Genomic DNA, 20450 nt, shown 5'->3' on the forward strand with positions numbered 1-20450 from the left:
TTTGGACATCCAACTTTCAGAGCAATACATGACCACTCCGCCTAGCCTCCATCACGGTTTTAAAAAACAGTACTTTTTTATAAATCATTTTTTTAATGAAAGAGAAATGAACTGGGAATGATAACAAAGGATGAATCAACCATCACCATTAAGCCAAATCACATATTTAGAAGAAAAAAAAATAGTATGTTTTATTTTTATATATAATAAATTATAATTTACTGGAATAATATAATTTAATAGAAAAATAGTTCTTAATTTTTAATATATAAATTATTCATATAATTTAGAAAAACAATTCTTATTAAATATTAAATTATAACTAATAAATATATATAATATTAAATTAAAAATATATATACTTATAAAAAAAATTAAAGTTTTTTATAAGTATGTGATTTGGCTTAATGGTTATGGTTGGTTCATCCATTTTTATAAGAGAAAATAATTTCAGTGACAAAAAATGAGTGGCCAAAAATGCATTATAATATACGATTTTAACCATTTTTTTGGATTTGCCAAAATGACCAACTAAATCGTAATGCGATCGATAATTCGTAACGCGATCTCTGGTATCGCAAATCAGTTTTCAGATTCGCAACGCGAACTTCGACTATCGCATTACGATTTACATATTCGCATTGCGATAGTCCAAGTTCGCGTTGCGATAGTCGAAGTTCGCGTTGCGATTTATTCCAAATTCGTTGCGATAGTCCAAGTTCGCGTTGCGATTTATTTCAAGTTCGTTGCGATAGTCGAAGTTCACGTTGCGATTTATTCCAAATTCGTTGCGATTTATTCCAAATTCGTTGCGATAGTCCAAGTTCGCGTTGCAATTTATTCTAAGTTCGTTGCGATAGTCGAAGTTCGCGTTGCGATTTATTCCAAATTTGTTGCGATAGTCCAAGTTCGCGTTGCGATTTATTCCAAATTCGTTGCGATAATCCAAAATCGCAACGACAGTATTGCATTTGTTTCTTAAGAATTTTCTCTAAAAAGATAGTATTCGTGCGGACGTGTCGAAGACACGTATTACCACGACCACGACCACGACCACGACCACGACCACGACCACGGGACGGCGGCGGCGGCGGCGCGCGAGAGTCCCCCTTGTTCTCTATCACTCAACAAGGAAGTGGGAAAGCCAAGCCTTAAATACCATTCCCAATAGTGTTTCCAATACTATGTGGGATTGAGCATTACCAACACTTGTTCCTAATACTATGTAAGATTGAGCCTTAAATAGTGATATTATTTTTGAATGTTTTGCTTAAAATTTCAATAATCGCGATTGATTGTAGATTGACTTTTAATTATGACATATTTAATCGTATAATACTAATGCAATTGGTTGCTGATTCAGTTGTTTTAAGGTGCGTGATTGTTAATTGTTTCCTGAATAATCACATTGTATTGGAAACAAATGTTGGTAATGCTCAATTCCACATAGTATTGGAAACACTATTGGGAATGATATTTAAGGCTTGGCTTTCTCACTTCCTTGTTGAGTGATGGAGAACAAGGGGGACTCTCGCGCGCCGCCGCCGTCCGTCTTGTCTCGTCTCGGTTCGTGGTCGTGGTAATACGTGTCTTCGACACGTCCGCGTGAATATTATCTTTTTAGAGAAAATTCTTAAGAAACAAATACAATACCGTCGTTGCGATTTTGGACTATCGCAACGAATTTGGAATAAATCGCAACGAACTTGGACTATCGCAACGAATTTGGAATAAATCGTAACGCGAACTTCGACTATCGCAACGAATTTGGAATAAATCGCAACGAATTTGGAATAAATCGCAACGCGAACTTCGACTATCGCAACGCGAACTTGGACTATCGCAATGCGAATATGTAAATCGCAATGCGATAGTCGAAGTTCGCGTTGCGAATCTGGAAACTGATTTGCGATACCGAAAATCGCGTTGTGAATTATCGATCGTATTGCGATTTAGTTGGTCATTTTGGTAAATCCAAAAAAAATTGATTAAAATCGTATATTATAAGACATTTTTAGTCACTGAGATTATTTTCTCTTTTTATAATTCTAGGTTCGAATCCCTTTGTTGAAATTATCAGTTCATTTTTCTGTCATTAAAAGAAATAAATTATATAAAATGTTGTATTAAAAAAACCAATTAGGAGGCTGGGCGGAGTGGTTCAGGGTTTGTTGTGTAATTTGGATGTCCCAAGTTTGATCCTTCCCAGGTGCACCTCCCTTATTTATTTTCTATTTAATAGGGTGTGTATCAAATAAATAATATTATAAAAATATCCTCCAACCATTTAATGACACATGCCATATCTAATTATAATTTATTTTTAATTAAATTATGACTAAATTGATAAAATATATAAATATTGAAGACTAAATATGTAATTATACTAAAAATTTTAACACGTCGCATCTTTAGAAGTCAACGGACAATGGTTTGATTGAAACATTTAAATAGTTGAATGATCTAATTGATTAAATTGAAATATCAGTAGTCAAAGTGTAAAAGGGCAATAGTTGGGTGGTCACCTGTGTAGTTTACCCTAAATTAAATGATAAGTTTGTTAATTTAAATTTAAATATATTATTGAAATAAGATCGTAGAATTATATTAAATATTAACAAAAGTAAAATATTATTAATATTTGAACTATATTTTTTTTGTATAATCACCGATATCCGATCTATTGATATTAATCTGGATCGAGTACTGCAGAGGTAAAAACAACATTCCCAATCCAGTTTCCTCCATTCGAAATTGTCAGAACTTGAACCTCTAGCCTTGCTTAAGGGATCTAGTGTCCTATCTCATTAGACCAATTGGTTGTTGATGATATTTAAAATGTTTATTGTATAGTTTATACTATTTGAATAATAATATTATATTAATTTATCTATTTTATTTAAATAATAAATATTTTATATTTTAATAGTGAGATAATTGTAAAATTTATATAATTGTATTATACGATTTTATTTAAAAATTGTTTTTTAAACATTCAGAAGAAATTAAATTAATTAATATCAAATATAAAAATTGTATTATAATAAATTAAAAATTTTAATAAAATTCAGAAATCGTTTATACCAAAAAAATAAAATAGAACAATTAAATTTTAATAAACTCTTTATATTATAAATATAAAGTTTTTAAAAAGTATTACAACTAATGAAAAATAATACAATTTTTTTTTATTCTTATATTTTCTTTTATTTCTGTTTATTTCATTTTTATTTTATAACAATGAATAATTAAAATTAAGGAAAAATCTCTAAACATATATATATCGAAACAAATACTAATTTAATAGAAAAATGGGAAAATTATACAAATCCGTATGAATCTAGGGAAAGGAAACAAAATGCAGGTCAGGCCAGAGGGTGATGGGCTGTTTCTTACGCTTGACAAATATCTTCCAACATTGAGGGCTTTAAAATAAATTTGATATTAAAATTTATGCAGTAAAATTTACCATGCCTCTTATTTTTAGGATGGCAGAAAGTTCGAACCCAACGGGAAAAATTTAAAATCGGACTAAGTTCGGGTCGGGTTTAAATAATATCGGATCGGGTATCAAGATAAAATTCGGAGATTTTTTCGTGTTCGGGTTGAGGTATCTCCGCCTTGATTTATATATATTATATAATATTTATATATTTTATATTAATTATATATAATACAAACAAAACATTTTGGGTTTGGGTTTGGGTTCGGGGACGGGGCAAAAAAAATTCCCGTCGGGGCGCCCCGATAAAAAAACCCGACGGGAAACGGGGCAGGACGTGGATTCATTTCGGGGACGGGGGAACAAATTCGCCCCGAACCCGTCCCATTATCATTCCTACTTATTTTACTTATTGTACTTTTAATTTAATTTAAAACGATATTTTAAATTATTGTATAAAATTTAATTTAATTTAAAACGACGTGATTTGATTCCTTATAAAAACTCATTCCCCCCCTCATTTCTTCTTTATTCTTATGCTGCCTCTTTCTTTTTCTCTCCATCTAAACCCATTTCTATCTGCACCCATCTAAAATGCAGCCATCGCATTAGCTGGTGCAATGCAAAAGGCAACCTTTTTCTAAACTCATCTCTATTTAAATTCATACAAATCAGTGATTTTTGTGGTAAAAATGTTGTTGTTCCTTGAAGTTTTGGGTTTGAAGATCAGGAATGCCAAAAAAGTGAGAGTTCAATATCAAATTATTGAGAATTATTTTTAAACAGATAATACATTGTACTTACTCCAGATTAATAAAAAAATCTCTATCTATATCCACCATTAATCTCTTTACGAAGATCTTGCAACAATCTCATCCATCCTTATGTACATATATAGATTCATAAATGGACCTATTCGAGAAGTGCAAGAAGCTCCATGGCAGCAAGGAGGTGTTCGATTTGGCCGGCGATGACTTAAATAATGGTTCAATCTTTGTTCTTTGGTTGCCATTTGTAGCATCAGCTTTTATTTTTCATTTAAGATCCATTATGTAATTTGGTACCATCTACATGTCACATAACTTTGTTTATTCCTATGACTATATTTGGTGATGTAAAGTTTAAAATCAGATTCTTTTATATAATTGGAAAGGGCTAAGGTTTGGATTTTTATCGAATGAGAGTGTCAATGCCATATATTTAGGTGTAGGGTTTCAAATTGTATCATCGTAATCTTGATAACGATGTGCTACGGACATTATCAAATTTTTTAACCCCAAAAGGATCCATTTCTTTTCTTTTATTCCGTATAATTATCAAATCCAATTTAATTATTATTTGTGTCTTTTTTCAGATCAAAAAGATGAATCATCTTGAACCACTTAAATCTACGATACATCAACATATACCTTATCAAACTAAGATTCAATTGACAAAATATTTACTTGTTCAGTAAATAATATAAATGCTAATTCATCATAACATACCTTAACATGAACAATTAAATAATATACAATGCTAATTTAATCAAAATATACCTTAACATGTTGGTTGAGTAAGTTGAGTTAGTTTTAAATCATTGACGGATCTACAAATTAAAAAATGAGGTCTAAAATTTTAATATTCTTTTTTTTTATAAAAATAATGGATATGCAAAAGTTTTTATTTTTTCCATTTCTCTTAACATATTAAACTAAATTTTACATTTCCCTCTAAATAATGGGGATGCACTTGGCCTCTAGAGACTCATAGCATCCGCCTCTATTTTGAATTATGTTAATTTGTGCTTAAAATGTTTTAAATCAACTTCGAGTTCAACCATTTCATATTCGAATTGTTATCGAATTTAAATTAGTTTTGATCTAGGTCATTTGAGTGTGAGATTCATTTTTTTATATTAAATCATTTTAAATTAATGACATATATTATTTATTATTATTATGGATTACTTTTCAAACTCATTTTAAATTCGATTTAAATAGATCCTAACTTCTATCTTGTGATAATCAAATTGAATTTGGTCATACTTGAATTCAAATACTTCTTCGGTGATGGGCTCGGAAATTCATTATCGTCGTTTGGGCTCTCTTTGATCAATGAATTTATAGAAAATAGTGGGCCTAAAATTTTGAAAATGCATTATCAAGGATTTTTTTCCTAATAGGTAAGTTGTTTTATTAATTAGCATGTAGAAGTTTATTTTGGGATTTACGATACTTGTTCAAGAAATTCATCACGTTGAAGTAAAGTGTTTTAATAAAATATACTTTATTGAAGCTCATCATTTTGACGTGACGAGTTCCAGTTACTGTTAACAAATATCATATCCCTAATAACTTCTATACGTTTTATTAGGTTAATTAATGAATTGGTTTACTTGTCATTTTGGAAAACACTAACAAACCCTGTCTACATCGTTTTGGACTAGAGGTTGAGGTTAGTAGAGATGATCTTTTGAAACAAATCCAATTTGATTTTATAGTTTTGGATTTTTCTAAAAATTTGGGTTCAGGCAAATATATTTTAAATGATAAAATCGAATCAAGTTTACAATAAAAAAAAATTGATCTAGGATAAAATATAATTATCTCTTATATATAATTGCAATAATGATTTTTTTGTCTATATGTAGATGTTATTAGGATGAGATCGGTGCAAATTTTTATTCTAAAAATTGAGTTATGTGAAACTTCTCTAAACTCAGATCGAGTCAAATGTCAGGTAAATAAGTATAATAATTAGTTGACTAAAAACCTGACTTGATCTAATTCTTGATCATCCTTAAAAATAACATTGCTTTCTATAGATGCCACTTGAATATGAAATGTTTTTGTCGAAATTTGATCATGGATTTTATGAAAACAATAAATTTAATCTAATGAAATAATACTTAACACACAACAAACTAATAAAAAACCAACCGTCCAAATTCTTATGTTTTCTTAAAATCAGATTATTAATTTTAATTTCATTAAGTAAAGGGCCTAATTAGAGATATAAAAAGTAAAGTTCAAAATCTAAAAGGCAAACAAAAATACGAGAGCATCGAGGATGATTTCTACCAATCCCAACATCCTTTTTACCAAGAAAAGGGGGGCATATCCTTTTCACCAATCGAACAAATTTGCCCCACATTTGATTTTGGTGTACGTTAAGGGCGTAAAGAGAGATTTGCACACATAACAACAAATGCCCCCATCTAAATAGCAAAAAGTAATCAATTCAATGCACCCCCAAAGCTCTTTTTAAGACCCCCATCTCCACTATGTAATCATGCGGTGCTTGAAGTCTTATGTAGGTTTAATTAAAAAAACCTATTTTTCTTTTTATAGTGTTAGGTACAACTTTAATTATCATTATACCAAACAACCATACCAGTTACTTGTCTCAAATAACTGTAGAGGTGAGGATGAATCTCTAAATTTAGTTTGTTCTATTTAAACTGTGACTTAAAACTCGTGAACTTGCTTAAGGATCAAATATCTCATCCTACTAGACTAATTGATATTGGTGAATCGAGAGAATCGGTGAATTAATCATTCTTTAATTAAAATATTGTATATTTTAGATGTTTTTATCATATTTTATTTTTACCTTAAATTTTTTAAAATTTATTTTCTAATATAATTATGTATTTATCATGACATTTTATTATTCTAGGAATAGCAATGGTGTTATGTTACAAGAAATTATACTTTCGTGTAAGCACAGTGAGTAATTGTACAAATTTTAGATAACATTAATTAAAGAAATATAACGTTGGTGGTGGATTTTATTCTACCTCTTGTTTATCAAATGAGAAGCTATTTTCTCTCCACAAATGACTTTAATCTATGTCATGTGTTCTTATTTAATACATTAGTGGTGGATTACTTTTAGTCCACTATCACGTGTTTTTAATTAATATTTAAATAAATAATAACGATACGTGTTAGTGAGCTAAAATTATTTGTAAAGAAAATAAGAATATTTTAATTATTTTATAAGTAAGATAAAAGAATTTAAAATAGATAATATTCAGGTGGCAAAATCCAAATCGGTAGAAAAGGGTTATGGACCAAATTGAATGAAAGGGCTTAATTAAGGAGGCCAGAATCCAAATTGGTAAAAAAGAGTTATGGACCAAATTGAATGAAAGGGATTAATTCAGGAGGCAAATAAGGTTTATCCCTAAAATAAATAATATATTCACGAGCTTCAAATAAAAATCATAAGAAATAAAATAAAAATCCCAACTACCTTTCAATTTACGTACGCTCTGTCTCACACTCGCTCGCTCGCGACTCTATTGTCTTCACTACTACTACACACATCAAAATTTCATTTTCCTTCCGTTTCTCACATTTTCATGTCTCGCTTCAATGAAAGATCCACCTCAACGGAACGCATCTATGCCAGTATGAACAAATAATACTCATCTTCTCTGATCCGATCTTTTTCTCTTCCGATTTCACATCACTTTTCTGGAATTTTCCTGGTTGCTTTGATAAAATCATCTCACCAGACCTTCGGTTCCCTTCTTTAATGGTTGCTTAAGTCTAAATTTTAACTGCTATTTCTTTTGTTTAGTGATATCGCTACGATCCTCTTATAGCCGAAAATGCCGACGGAGATTCTGATCATTCTTCCCTTTTTATTCCCTTTTCCCCATTTTCACTTCATTTTTGTAACTATTCTTTGCTTCGAACGTAGATAAAAGGACGTTTGACGCAGATTGACGTGAATGTAAAGAACTTCGGCTAGATTTTATCGGATTTTTTTAGTGTCTCGGTAAATATTTGTTCTTTTTTCCTTTTTACTGTTTTAATTAATGTTTTCTCTTTCTTTTTCCCGCTAAAGTAACCATTAATCGGTTTATTTAAGTCGCTTAAACTAGCTTAAAAAATTCTAACTCCACCTGATCTCTGCTGAAATAAATTTGTTTTTAGGAGGAAGGATTCCAAATACAATTTTGTTTGTTTGTTCATTTATTCATTCATTCATTTATTTATTTATTTATTTATTTATTTATTTATTTATTACTGTAGTGTCATTATTACATTTTAGTTAAGTCTCTTTGCATGCGTATAAATTTGGAGTTTTCCTTTAAAAAAAATACAATAATTGCTGTAAAAATTAGCTATAATAAAAGAAGAAAACTCACCAAACTTCACTTTGAAGTACTATTCTAGTGAGCAGCAAATCTTGTAACAGCGGAAGATTTGAAGTGATGGACCTGGGGTGTGCTCTTCTGGTGTGGTAATGCTACCGTGGCTTTGGTTACCGGGAAGGCAGAGATTTACATAGTCACAGTAGAAGGAGAGCCCATCATTAGCTATAAAGGTGGCGAAAATGGATTTCAAGCTACGGCCATGGAGTCTGATGAGAAGCTTGACACTAAGAGGTAAATAGTGTTTGCTTTTCTTTTAAAATGAGAGAGGAGAAGAAAATGTTATGTGAAGTTCTGTTTTATTTCGCTACAAAATTGGGCAAAAGTGTTTGAATAATGCAAGGGAAAAAAAAATTCTTCACATAGTATAGTTGAATAATTATTTGCTTAAGTAGGTTGATTGTTACAATGAACACCATAGGTCTCCAGATCACATAACAAACTTTATAGGTCTCCAGAAGCACACGACGATTAAGGAACTGCAATAGCGAGGGAAGAGATAAGAGTTACTGCAACAGAGGAGTCTATCGCTACCTGATATTATTGAGTGATCCTCGAGAAGAAATTTTTTCTAATTCTATGCTTGCCGGTGTCCTGCTACCTGATCTAATTTTTCTGCTATTTGTGTTGACAATAGGATGGTTCCTTTCACTGTTCCAATACGCATATTGGTCCATTGATATTTCTTCTTTTACTTCTTCTCATCCCCATGTAGATGGACACCATTCACAAACAATCAATCTCTTAGTTGATTGAAATACCACAATGTTTGCTCCACTTATAATCCCTGTTTTTCCTTTGGTGATGTTTCAGTGAATTGGTTACATCCTACGCTAGTCATCTTGAAAAGAAACATGATATGCTTCTCGGTATGCTATTATGATCGTGGAAGCTATAAGAAACTCTACAGTTATAAACACCTGATAAATGGCTTTTCAGTTCACCTTTCCCCTAAACAGGTGAAACTCTCAAATGCTACACATATTGTGATTTTGTTTTGGAATTGTTCTTTTAGCTGAATGAGTACGTATTTTTTTTTCTGAAACCGGTCTCTTTTGTTCTCATTCCTTACACTGTGCCCAATGTTAGTAGGCAGAGACCTGAGACGTGCTCCTGGTGTAAAATCTGTGGAGAGAGATTGGAAAGTGAGGAAACTTACAACACATACCCACAATTTCTGGGGCTCCCAACTAGTGTATGGCCAACTGGAGGTGGATTTGACAGGGCAGGAGAGGACATTGTAATAGGATTTATAGACTCAGGAATTTATCCACATCATCCAAGCTTTGCAGCCTATCATACTGACCCATATGGGCCTGTTCCGAAGTACAAAGGAAAATGTGAAATTGATCCTGACACCAAGAGAGACTTCTGTAATGGGAAGATCATTGGAGCCCAGCATTTTGCTGAAGCTGCAAAAGCAACCGGAGCCTTTAATCCTGCTATTGATTTTGCATCCCCCATGGATGGTGACGGACATGGAAGGTTAGTTGCCACAATATTCTGCAGTCATGATTTAGATGAGAAACCCTATGCCACCTTATCTGAAACAAATATGCTGTTGAGAGAGGTTTAGCTTATATCATCGTTACATCAAATGAAGGAAAGTCTTGATGTTAATCTGTGTAAACAGAAGACATCGTGGCTACTGACACGAACATAAAGAGTTCAACAATGTGGCAGTCAATCATAAAGTTGGATCTTTTGTTTTCTTTTGAGGTACCTTTAGATCTTAACAGAGTTGGCTGTAGTCTACTAATACCATTTTGCACAAAGGTTCTAATGTTCTGCTTCATGTTTATAGACTATAGCACCTTCTTGGGAAATGGTTAACACAAGATTTAGGTAAAAAATAAGTTATCATTCTCGAATATGTTGTCCCATGCTGTGAAATGCAGTTGCAGTTCGCTTATAGTATAGGCATCCAGATCTCTTCTTGAGTCATCCAAGGCGAGTATAATTCCAATTCTGAAGGGTGCCTTGTGTTTGTGATTCTATTTCTGATTTGCAAACAGTAGGTTAATATGAACTTGATGGTTGCCTGCATAAATGAATAAGATGTATGATGTGTGGCATTCACAATATTATGATGGGGATCTGTTACTTGGATTTGGGTGTGTCAGATACGGGTATATGTCTAACACAAATTGCTCAATTTTCTTTAAGCTTTTCAATACATTTGAAGAATCATTCCTTTTTTCCCGTGTCCAAATACATGTCAATATAACTGTTGGATATGGGTACTAGGTAAATGAGATTTTTTTCCCATTTAAATGCAATCATTAAAAGTGAAAACATGCATAGTTACATGTTTAAGATACGTCTTGGAAAGTGGGTGTTAAAGTTATATCACATTAAGCTGTAAATAAATGTCCAGTGAAAGGGAGCAAAGGTAAGTATCTCCGGGAAAATCTAAGCATTTTTACTACGGTAAAATAGCTTTGGTATAAAGGCTTCTACATAAATTTGCTGGTCTTAAGTGATTTTTTTGGGTCTATTCTTTCTATTAATCCATGCTCATCTTGTTATATTTACTGGATGCCAGTCACACTGCAGCTATTGCAGCTGGGAATAATGGTATTCCCGTGAGAATAGGTGGCCATGAATTTGGAAAGGCAAGTGGAATGGCTCCTCGTGCCAGGTATATATTACTCATATCTTCCTAGGTCATTTTACAATTAAAATTTGTTTTCTTCTTTGATATAAGGTTATTTTTTTCTTTTGGTTCAGGATTGCCGTCTACAAGGCTCTATACAGGCTGTTTGGAGGATTTGTAGCAGATGTGGTAGCTGCAATTGATCAGGTATGCTACATTTAGCCTTTCACCTGTTATGTTCTCGTGGTAACTCCATCTGAGATATAGAACAGGCATTATTTATAGGTAATTTCCTTATACATCTGTCATTTTGGGACTGTAGGTAACCAACCAGTTAAGGATCTTCCTTTTTGCATAGTGCCTGATAGGTGTCTGTTGTTCCTAATGGTCGAGCCTCTAGTTTTTGCTGGGATATTCAAGAACACTTTTTAATGATTATCTTTGAGTTGGAGATCTTCATGCTGACATGCACCTTTACAAACAAAAACCTGAAGATACGTCTTTTTAGTAATCCTAAGATTTGAGAACATGTTAATGAAAAAAAGTTTGAGAACATGAATCAAGCATGTTTGTGATAGGCTTGAAAAAATTTGTACTACTTTCTATCAGATGAAGCTAAAAGATGCAAATTTATCAATCAGTTTATAATATTTATTTATTGTAGAAAACTTGTGCTTTGACAACTATTATGAACAGGCTGTTCATGATGGTGTGGATATTCTTAGTCTCTCAGTGGGACCAAATGGTCCTCCGGCAACCACAAAGACCACTTTTTTGAATCCCTTTGATGCTACACTTCTTGGAGCAGTCAAAGCTGGTGTCTTTGTTGCACAGGCAGCTGGAAATGGAGGTCCTTCACCTAAAACTTTGGTTCTTATAGCCCTTGGATAACATCTGTTGCAGCTGCAATCGATGATCGTAGATACAAAAACCATCTGACCATGGGAAATGGAAAAATTTTGGCTGGAATTGGATTGTCCCGTAAGTTACAATAACTTTGACTGTTTATTTATTCTTATTAGGCAGACTATAGGAAGACGCTCAGACGGTATAAAGATGTTATTTAATCTAAGGAATAATGTTTTTAAGAACAACAATGATGAACAGTTTGAAATCTACAAGTGAGATGCATGTTCTGTTCAAACTTTAACATTCATTTTTCAATTAATGGTTTGGTTTAATTGATGGGCTTCTGCATTTGTGACAAATTTGTGCATATGATAGGTCATTAATAGTAAAAGTTTTCTGCTTGAATCCTCACTTTGGTTATCACTGAGCTTTTAAGATTGTAGTTTTCATTTTGATCTAGTGTTGTGCAATAAAATTTCAAGGGCACAAGAAAGTTCAAAATTCAGATTAAACAATCAGAATTGATAATTTTATTAAAATAAACTTGTATTCTGCTAGAATTGTTTCGCTCCATGCTTGAAATTAGTTTAAAAAATAAAGGTATGGAAATTTCATCTCATAAGATTGACATTTTCTTTCACTAAGCAATTGATATTTTGTCTCATAACAGCTTACCAATCTGTTATCCTTTAGTTTCTTTGGGAAAATCTCTCTGTTCTTAAAAGCTGAAGTGTATAACTTATGCATCGTGCAGCTTCCACTCACCTGAATCAAACTTACACCATGGTTGCTGCTAATGATGTGCTACTGGATTCGTCAGTGAAGTATAGCCCTTCTGACTGCCAAAGGCCAGAGGTGTTAAACAAGAAATTGGTCGAGGGAACATTCTTCTTTGTGGCTATTCCAACAACTTTGTTGTTGGTTCTTCATCAATTAAGAAAGTCTCTGAAACAGCCAAGGCTCTTGGTGCAGTTGGTTTTGTTCTTGCGGTGGAAAATGTTTCTGGAACAAATTTTGATCCTGTTCCTCTTGGTATTCCTGGAATCCTTATCACCGATGTCTCCAACTCGATGGTAATTATCCTAGCCCTTCTTTTTTCTTTCCCCCACTTTATTTATTGTAACATGATTAAGCGAAGCTGATAGTTTACTGTAATCGAAGGGCCAGAATCTGCAACATGCTGTCACTGCTTGATTAATTTTATTCAGCCTTTCTAACATGACAGGCAAGTTTGATTTGTCTCTTGGAATCACTTCTGTAGGATCTCGTCGACTATTATAATGTTTCTACCCCAAGAGACTGGACTGGACGGGTTAAGAGCTTCAAAGCTATTGGTAGAATTGGGGATGGTTTGATGCCAATTCTCCATAAATCCGCACCACAGGTTGCACTATTTTCTTCTCGGGGGCCTAACATAAAAGATTTCAGCCTTCACGATGCAGATCTTCTCAAGCCTGACATTTTAGCACCTGGTGCTCTAATTTGGGCTGCTTGGTCTCCGAATGGGACGGATGAGCCTAATTATGTGGGTAAAGATTTGCTCAGTTTTTATATTTGTTTCTCTTCTTCTCAACCATCAATTTGGAAACTTCTGGAAAATGCTGGAAGGAAAAGAAACGACATTATGCTTCTTCTTGTAGTGGAACTTTTCAGATCTTAATCAAATAATTTTCTTTGAACAGGAGAAGAATTTGCTATGATATCTGGAACGAGTATGGCCACACCACATATTGCAGGGATAGCTGCTCTTTTGAAACAGAAACACCCTGATTGGAGTCCTGCTGCTATAAAATCAGCCTTGATGACAACATCCACAAAGGTGGACAGAGCAGGAAGGCCTCTTCAAGCACAACATAATTCTAAAACCGATGCCATGAAACTCGTCACAGCCACTCCTTTCGATTACGGGAGTGGTCATGTTGATCCAAGAGCTGCTTTGGATCCTGGACTCATCTTTGATGCAGGTATTCTTGCTTTTGCTTTGTAATTGTATCTTGTCATTTTTGGTCACTTGGGTCAAAGTTCCTCTGCCTTGTGTAGGTTATGAAGATTATATGGGATTCTTGTGCATGACACCCGTATCGATATTCGTGAGATAATGCATTACACAAACTCGCCCTGCAATGACACCATAGGCCACCCCTCAAATCTCAACACCCCATCAATTGCAATCTCTCACCTGGTGGGAACTCAAACAGTCACTCGTACCGTCACAAACGTCGCAGACGAAGAAACGTACACTATCACATCGAGAATGCACCCGTCCATTGCAATTGAAACCAACCCTTCAGCAATGACTCTAAAGCCAGGTGCATCCAGGAAGTTCTCTGTAACTCTTACTGTTCGATCCGTATCTGGAACTTACAGGTTTGGAGAGATTACAATGAAGGGCAGCAGAGGGCACAAGGTATCCATCCTGGTTGTCGCTATGGGACACCGGCGATAAGCTTGGATTGGTAAGAAGAATTAAGGTTTATGGTTTGTATTATTATTATTTGTAATTTGTGGTAATAATATATGAGATTAGATATAATCGTCTGAAATATATAAACTATAAGAAATAGTTGTAAAGGTAATGTTGTGATTGGAGAAGACTCCTGGTTTTGCTCATTTGTTGGCTAAATTTGATCGTACTTTCTATTCCGTTACCTTAGAGAGGAGCTGCTTTTGTTCTGTCAGCTTAACTACCCCTCGGATGAACATTGTAATGGTGAGTGATTACCAGTTTTGTGGGTAAAACAGTAAATATTCAAAAAAATAAAACTTATTTTTTAAATAATTTTTTTATAACTTCAATTTTTATCTAGTATAAAATTTTGAACAAAAAATATATGTTTATAGTAAATAAGTTATTTCTAATACGGAGCAATCGTGGGCTAGAGTTCTTCGCAGCAAATATAAAATGGAGGAGGTTGTTACTATTTAAATTGAACGAAAGCGGTATCTCGATTATGGAAAGGCGCTTCGACTGTATGGGAGGACGTGAGAGATGGTCTTGTTTGGACTATTGGTAATGGATCACTAGTTAAGTTCTGGCCTGATTCGTGGTTGGGAGAGTGTGGTCCTCTATTAAATTTTCGGTCTGTTCCCATGTATCCGTTGGAAGAGGAGGTCAAGGTGCGGCGACGCATGGCTTCGGACCCGGGGTGTTCAATTTGTGCCGCGACCGTCGAGTCTATCTCTCACATTTTCAGGAAGTGTGTGATTGCACGCGACACGTGGGCCAAAGTAGTTAAACCGGAGTGTTAGCTTTAACAAACAACCGAAAATTTGACGTTTAAAAAAAAAATGGATGGAAACAATCGAAAAAAAAAAATTTTGCAAAACAATTTAGAGTGATCCGACTTCTAAACTAAGTCTACATCTATTACCTTAACTATTCACACTAAGGATTTTTCAAATCTATTAGATTTGAAAACCTGTTTGGATGGGAGAATGTGGGATTCCCATGGGAATGTAATCTATATTCCCCCGTTTGGTTAGCCTGGGAATCCAATTATCGGTAATGTAAGGTTACCAATAATGAATTTTTTGGGGTATATTACCGGGAATGTCATTACCTCCCTTTTCTTAGGTATTGTTGGATTACCGACGTTTTGGACTAAAATGTCCTTAATTTTTTTTTTCAAAAATATCATTCTTCTGTCATTGAATAATAAAAATTCTACGAAGGTTAAATTACAAATTTATTCTTAAACTATTTTAGATTTACAAAAAAAGTCTATAATTAAAATTTTATATGAAGTTCAGGGGTTAAAATAAAATTTTATCCTTTCATTAAACCTTTTTATATTTTCAATTTTGTAAAAAAAAATTATATAAATTTTATGAATTTAAATTTTTTAAATAAAATATATAAATATTTTCCCACTTGTTAAAAAAACAAATATATAATAAGGACAATTTGGTCAAATATACATTCTAATAATTTTTTATTCTTTTAACCAAACATGGTAATCTTACATTCCTGCTAAGCCAACCAAACACAAAATACAACATTCCCAGGAATCTTATTCCCTGGTAATCTTACATTCCCACTGGTAATCTTACATTCCATGAACCAAACGCACCCTAAGGACAATGTGTCACCTTACAATGACACATAAGGTTTATACTCCAAAAACCTTGCTTACACTCTCTCATAAAGAGAAATTACAAATTTAACAAACAAAAGAAAACCTCACAAAGGCAAATGTGTTTGCACAATTTTAGCACTCACCCAAAGCATACCTGAGCAAAATAAACAATGAAGCTCACAAGTGTGTTTACAATAAAGAATTTACAAATTAAGCACAAAACAAAAACTTTGATGTTGTTAGGTTGGTTCAATATGATTCTTGTTGACATTGGGAAGCTTTTACCTTCAATTTATACATTCTCCATTAATTCTAGCAGTTTGGACCCGTTGGGGATCATTATGGCCGTTACCTATAACAAAAAATAGCATTTAATGCACAAGGGATTGATCCTTTGGTGAAAGGGATCGATCATTTTTTCAAAAATTTCGATCTTTGTAACAGAGGGATCGATCCTGTAAGGAAAGGGATCAATTCTTTTGCTCAAGGGATCGATCTTTTGGTAAAGGGATCGATCCCAAACTCATTGGAATCCAAGGGATCAATCCTTTTTAAAGGGGATCTATCCTTTGGTCAAGGGGATCTATCCTTTGGTCAAAGGGATCGATCCTTTGAGCTAAAAATAATTGAAAACTTAACTTTAAAGCGCAAAAACGATCGAGTTTGGTTTTGAAAAGGTTCAACTAAGTTGAAAAATATTTAAAATATATTTTTCAAGTTAATTTGGACTTTGAATTATTTTTGATAACTTTTTGATAAATTCGATTAAGTCCAAAATCAATTTTGCAATTTATTTTTATATCAAAATCTTAATCCAACAATCTCCCTATTTTTATATAACAAAACCCTTTGAATTTTTTTTGAAAAATGCTCCCCACTAGAAAAATAATAAAACAATTTGAGAATTTATGAGAAATTTAAGCTTCAATTTTAATTTTGAAAAATCATTTTTCATTTGATACTTCTCCCCTTTTTGTTATATAAAAAATAATTCAACAATGTAAGTGTCATATAATGAAGGAGATAAAGTAATTAAAATAAGCTAGAATTATCGATAAGCATATTAAAGTGTCAAAAGCATAAATATATCAAAATATCAAATGCATATATATAAGTTAAAGTACTCAACAAGATACTCATCCAAATATTAAATAAACGTTCTAAATACCAAACATCCAAAATGTAGCAAGGTCTAAAGATGCGATAATAATGATATGATGTGCATGACCTAAGATGGTGATGAAGGAGAGAAAGAAAATACGTCTAGCTAGCGCTGGATCGCTCGAACCTCCTTAGTCGTAGCATCTTGATGATGCTTTATCTCATCAAGGAGGGAGTTGAAATAAGCTCGGAGAGAATAAATAGACTGAAACATACTCTCCTCAAAGCCTCAGAAGAAATATGCGTAAGGTGATGGGTTAACATTAGGCGCTCTCTCGGGCTCGTCACCAACGTTATCATGTACATCGTCCATGTGCTCATCTCCATCACGTTCATCCTCTATGTCAACTCCAAGGCGACTACAGACCCAATGCATGGATCCCTATAGATCCTCCGAGTAGCTGATCTTCGCCATGGTGCCTCGACCAATGGTCCTCTCATTGGAAGGATATATGTCGGGCTCATGAGAGATGTTGACGTCAAGAAGCTCGAACAAGTGGCTAAGGTACATCCCGTAGACTAGCTTTCTATCTTCATTTGTCCACTCTTTTCGATTTCTTGGAGGCACGTGAGAAACGTCGACGATGGCATCCCAAACCACAAGGTCAATGGATTGGATGAACAACATCATCTTATTCTTTCAATAGGAATAATTTGCTCCATTAAAGAATGGTGACCTATGGATGGAGTGAGAATCTTCAACATTGTAGGACCTGGAAGTTAAAGCCATCTTTATCTGTTGATTGAACAAGTTGATAGAGCTCTCTTAAGACATTCTCAAGGTTTTAAAATCATCGATAGAGACCCACTTTGATACCAATTGTTAGCTCTAACGAACAACTGAAATATGCCAATAAGGGGTGAATTGGCCTTTTAAAAAATTGGTGGAAACAATCGAAAAATAAAAACTTTGCACAATAATTTAGAGTGGTTCAACTTCTAAACCAAGTCTACGTCCACTACCTTAGCTATTCACACTAAGAATTTCTCAAATCCACTAGATTTGCAAACCTTTAAGGACAATATGTAACCTTACAATGACACACAAAGTTTATACCCCAAAACCTTGCTTACTCTCTCTCTTAAAGAGAAATTACAAATTTAGCAAACAAAAGAAAACATCACAAAGGCAAATGTGTTTGCATAATTTTAGCACAACCCAAAGCACACTTGAGCAAAATAAACAATGAAGCTCACAAGTGTGTTTACAACAAAGAATTTTACAAATTAAGCACAAAACAAAACTGTGATGTTGGTAGGTTGGTTTAATATGATTCTTGTTGACCTTGGGAAGCTTTGACCTTCAATTTATACATTTTCATTAATTTTAGTCGTGTGAAGCCAATGGTGATCATTATAGCTGTTACCTACAACCAAAAACAACATTTAACGTACAAGGGATCGATCATTTGATGAAAGGGATCGATTTTTTTTTTCAAAAATTTTGACTATTGTAACAAAGGGATCAATCTTTTAAGGGAAGGGATCAATCTTTTTCAATGAGGGATCGATACTTTTGGTGAAGAGATTAATCTTTTTCCGCAATGGATCAATCCTGTTGGTAAAGGGATCGACCCCTAACTCACTGGAATCCAATGGATTGATATTTTTTCAAGGGGATCGATCCTTTGGTCAAGGGGGTCGAAACTTTTGCTAAGGGGATTTATCTTTTGAGCAAACAAATCATTAGAAATTTAACTTTAAAGATTAAAAACTATTGAGTTTATTTTGAAAATGTTCGACTAAGTTGAAAAACATTTAAAACATATTTTTCAAGTTAATTTGACTTCGAATTATTTTTGATAAATTCGATTAAGTCCAAAATTAATTTTACAATTTATTGTTATATCAAAATCTTAATTCAACACAGAGGTACTAGGAGAGTTCATGCAAATCGACTTGGGCAGGTGGTTAGAGGTAAACTTGGGTGATCGACCTAGTTTCCCATCGGAGCTGGCTGATTGGGATTTGTTATTCGGGAATATTATTTGGTGTTTATGGAAAAGAAGAAACTCATTGATTTTTGACCCGGGGTTTTCTTCCTATGAAAGTGTTTTGCACGAGAGCAAAAGATTAACTTTAGGGGTCGTGCGAACGAGGGAGGTCAGGAAAGAAGTCGTTGCTTGTAACCTTCTGTCAGTAGATCGATCTCGGCGCAGTGGCGGATCCAAAAATTTAAGAATAGGGGTCCAAAATTTTAATTTTCTTTTCTTAAAAATAATGGGTATGCAAAAATTGCAATTTCTTTCTTTTTTTCCTTAACACATTAAGCTAAATTTAATCACTTTTCCAAAATATGGGGGCTTAGTGCATCTGCCACTGTCTCGGCGATGGGAACGACCGTCGGTGGGGTGGTGCAAGCTCAATAAGGACGAGTCTAGAAGGTTTGATTCTTGTTTAACATCACGTGGAGGCGTAATTCAGAATCATTTCGGTATGTGGGTATCGGGTTTTATGAAAGTTATCGGTTGTTGCTCAGTTTTGTGTTGAAAGTCAAAATTGACTGCAAAGTGAATTTTCAACAATTCACGGCTGATTCGGTGGTCCAAGATTGGCAGTTGATTTTGGTCGAAAATTGGCAAGGGAAAATTACCCAATTTAGTCAATGTACTTTAGGGTATTTACAAGATTAATCTTTAAGCTTCAACTATAACTACCCTAACCCATTTAGCTTCAAAACCATCCAATATCATTCTAGCTTTCTCCCAATACTAGAGAATTTAGAGAGCTTTCTTGAGAGTTGTTTTCTCCTTTTTATCAAGAGAGAATTGTCATTGTTTTATCCTTGTTAGATCGAGAGAAGTTGTAATTCTTATTTTCTCATAGTGAAATTCTTCTACCTTTGCATGTGGTTTTTATCCTATATTATTCAGGGGTTTTCCACGTAAAATTTATTTCTTATTTATCTTTATTTTTATTTTCTCGAATTATCAGTTGTGATTTTACTCTATTCGATAGCCGTATTCTGCAACATTTTGGATGCAGAGCTTTGAGGTTTGTTGGAGGGCTAGCAGGTAGAGGTGCACAAAAAATACGAATATCCGATTTTGCGTAAAAAATATCCGAAACCGGATTTGGGAAAACCGGTTTTTTTAAACCGGATCGGATATTTTAAAATCGGATAATATAACCGGTTTGGAAAAAATTGGACGACTGACTTTTTTACCGAATTAAAAA

The 20450-nt window shown here is 33.7% G+C and overlaps 1 pseudogene; it reads left to right on the forward strand.

Moving 5' to 3' along the window:
* Positions 1–8636: 8636 nt before the first annotated feature.
* Positions 8637–14569, forward strand: LOC120167961 (annotated as a pseudogene).
* The last annotated feature ends 5881 nt before the right edge of the window (positions 14570–20450 follow it).

The sequence above is a fragment of the Hibiscus syriacus genome, unplaced genomic scaffold (genome assembly GCF_006381635.1).
Source record: "Hibiscus syriacus cultivar Baekdansim isolate YM2019G1 unplaced genomic scaffold, ASM638163v2 tig00111708_pilon, whole genome shotgun sequence".
Classification (NCBI taxonomy): domain Eukaryota; kingdom Viridiplantae; phylum Streptophyta; class Magnoliopsida; order Malvales; family Malvaceae; genus Hibiscus; species Hibiscus syriacus.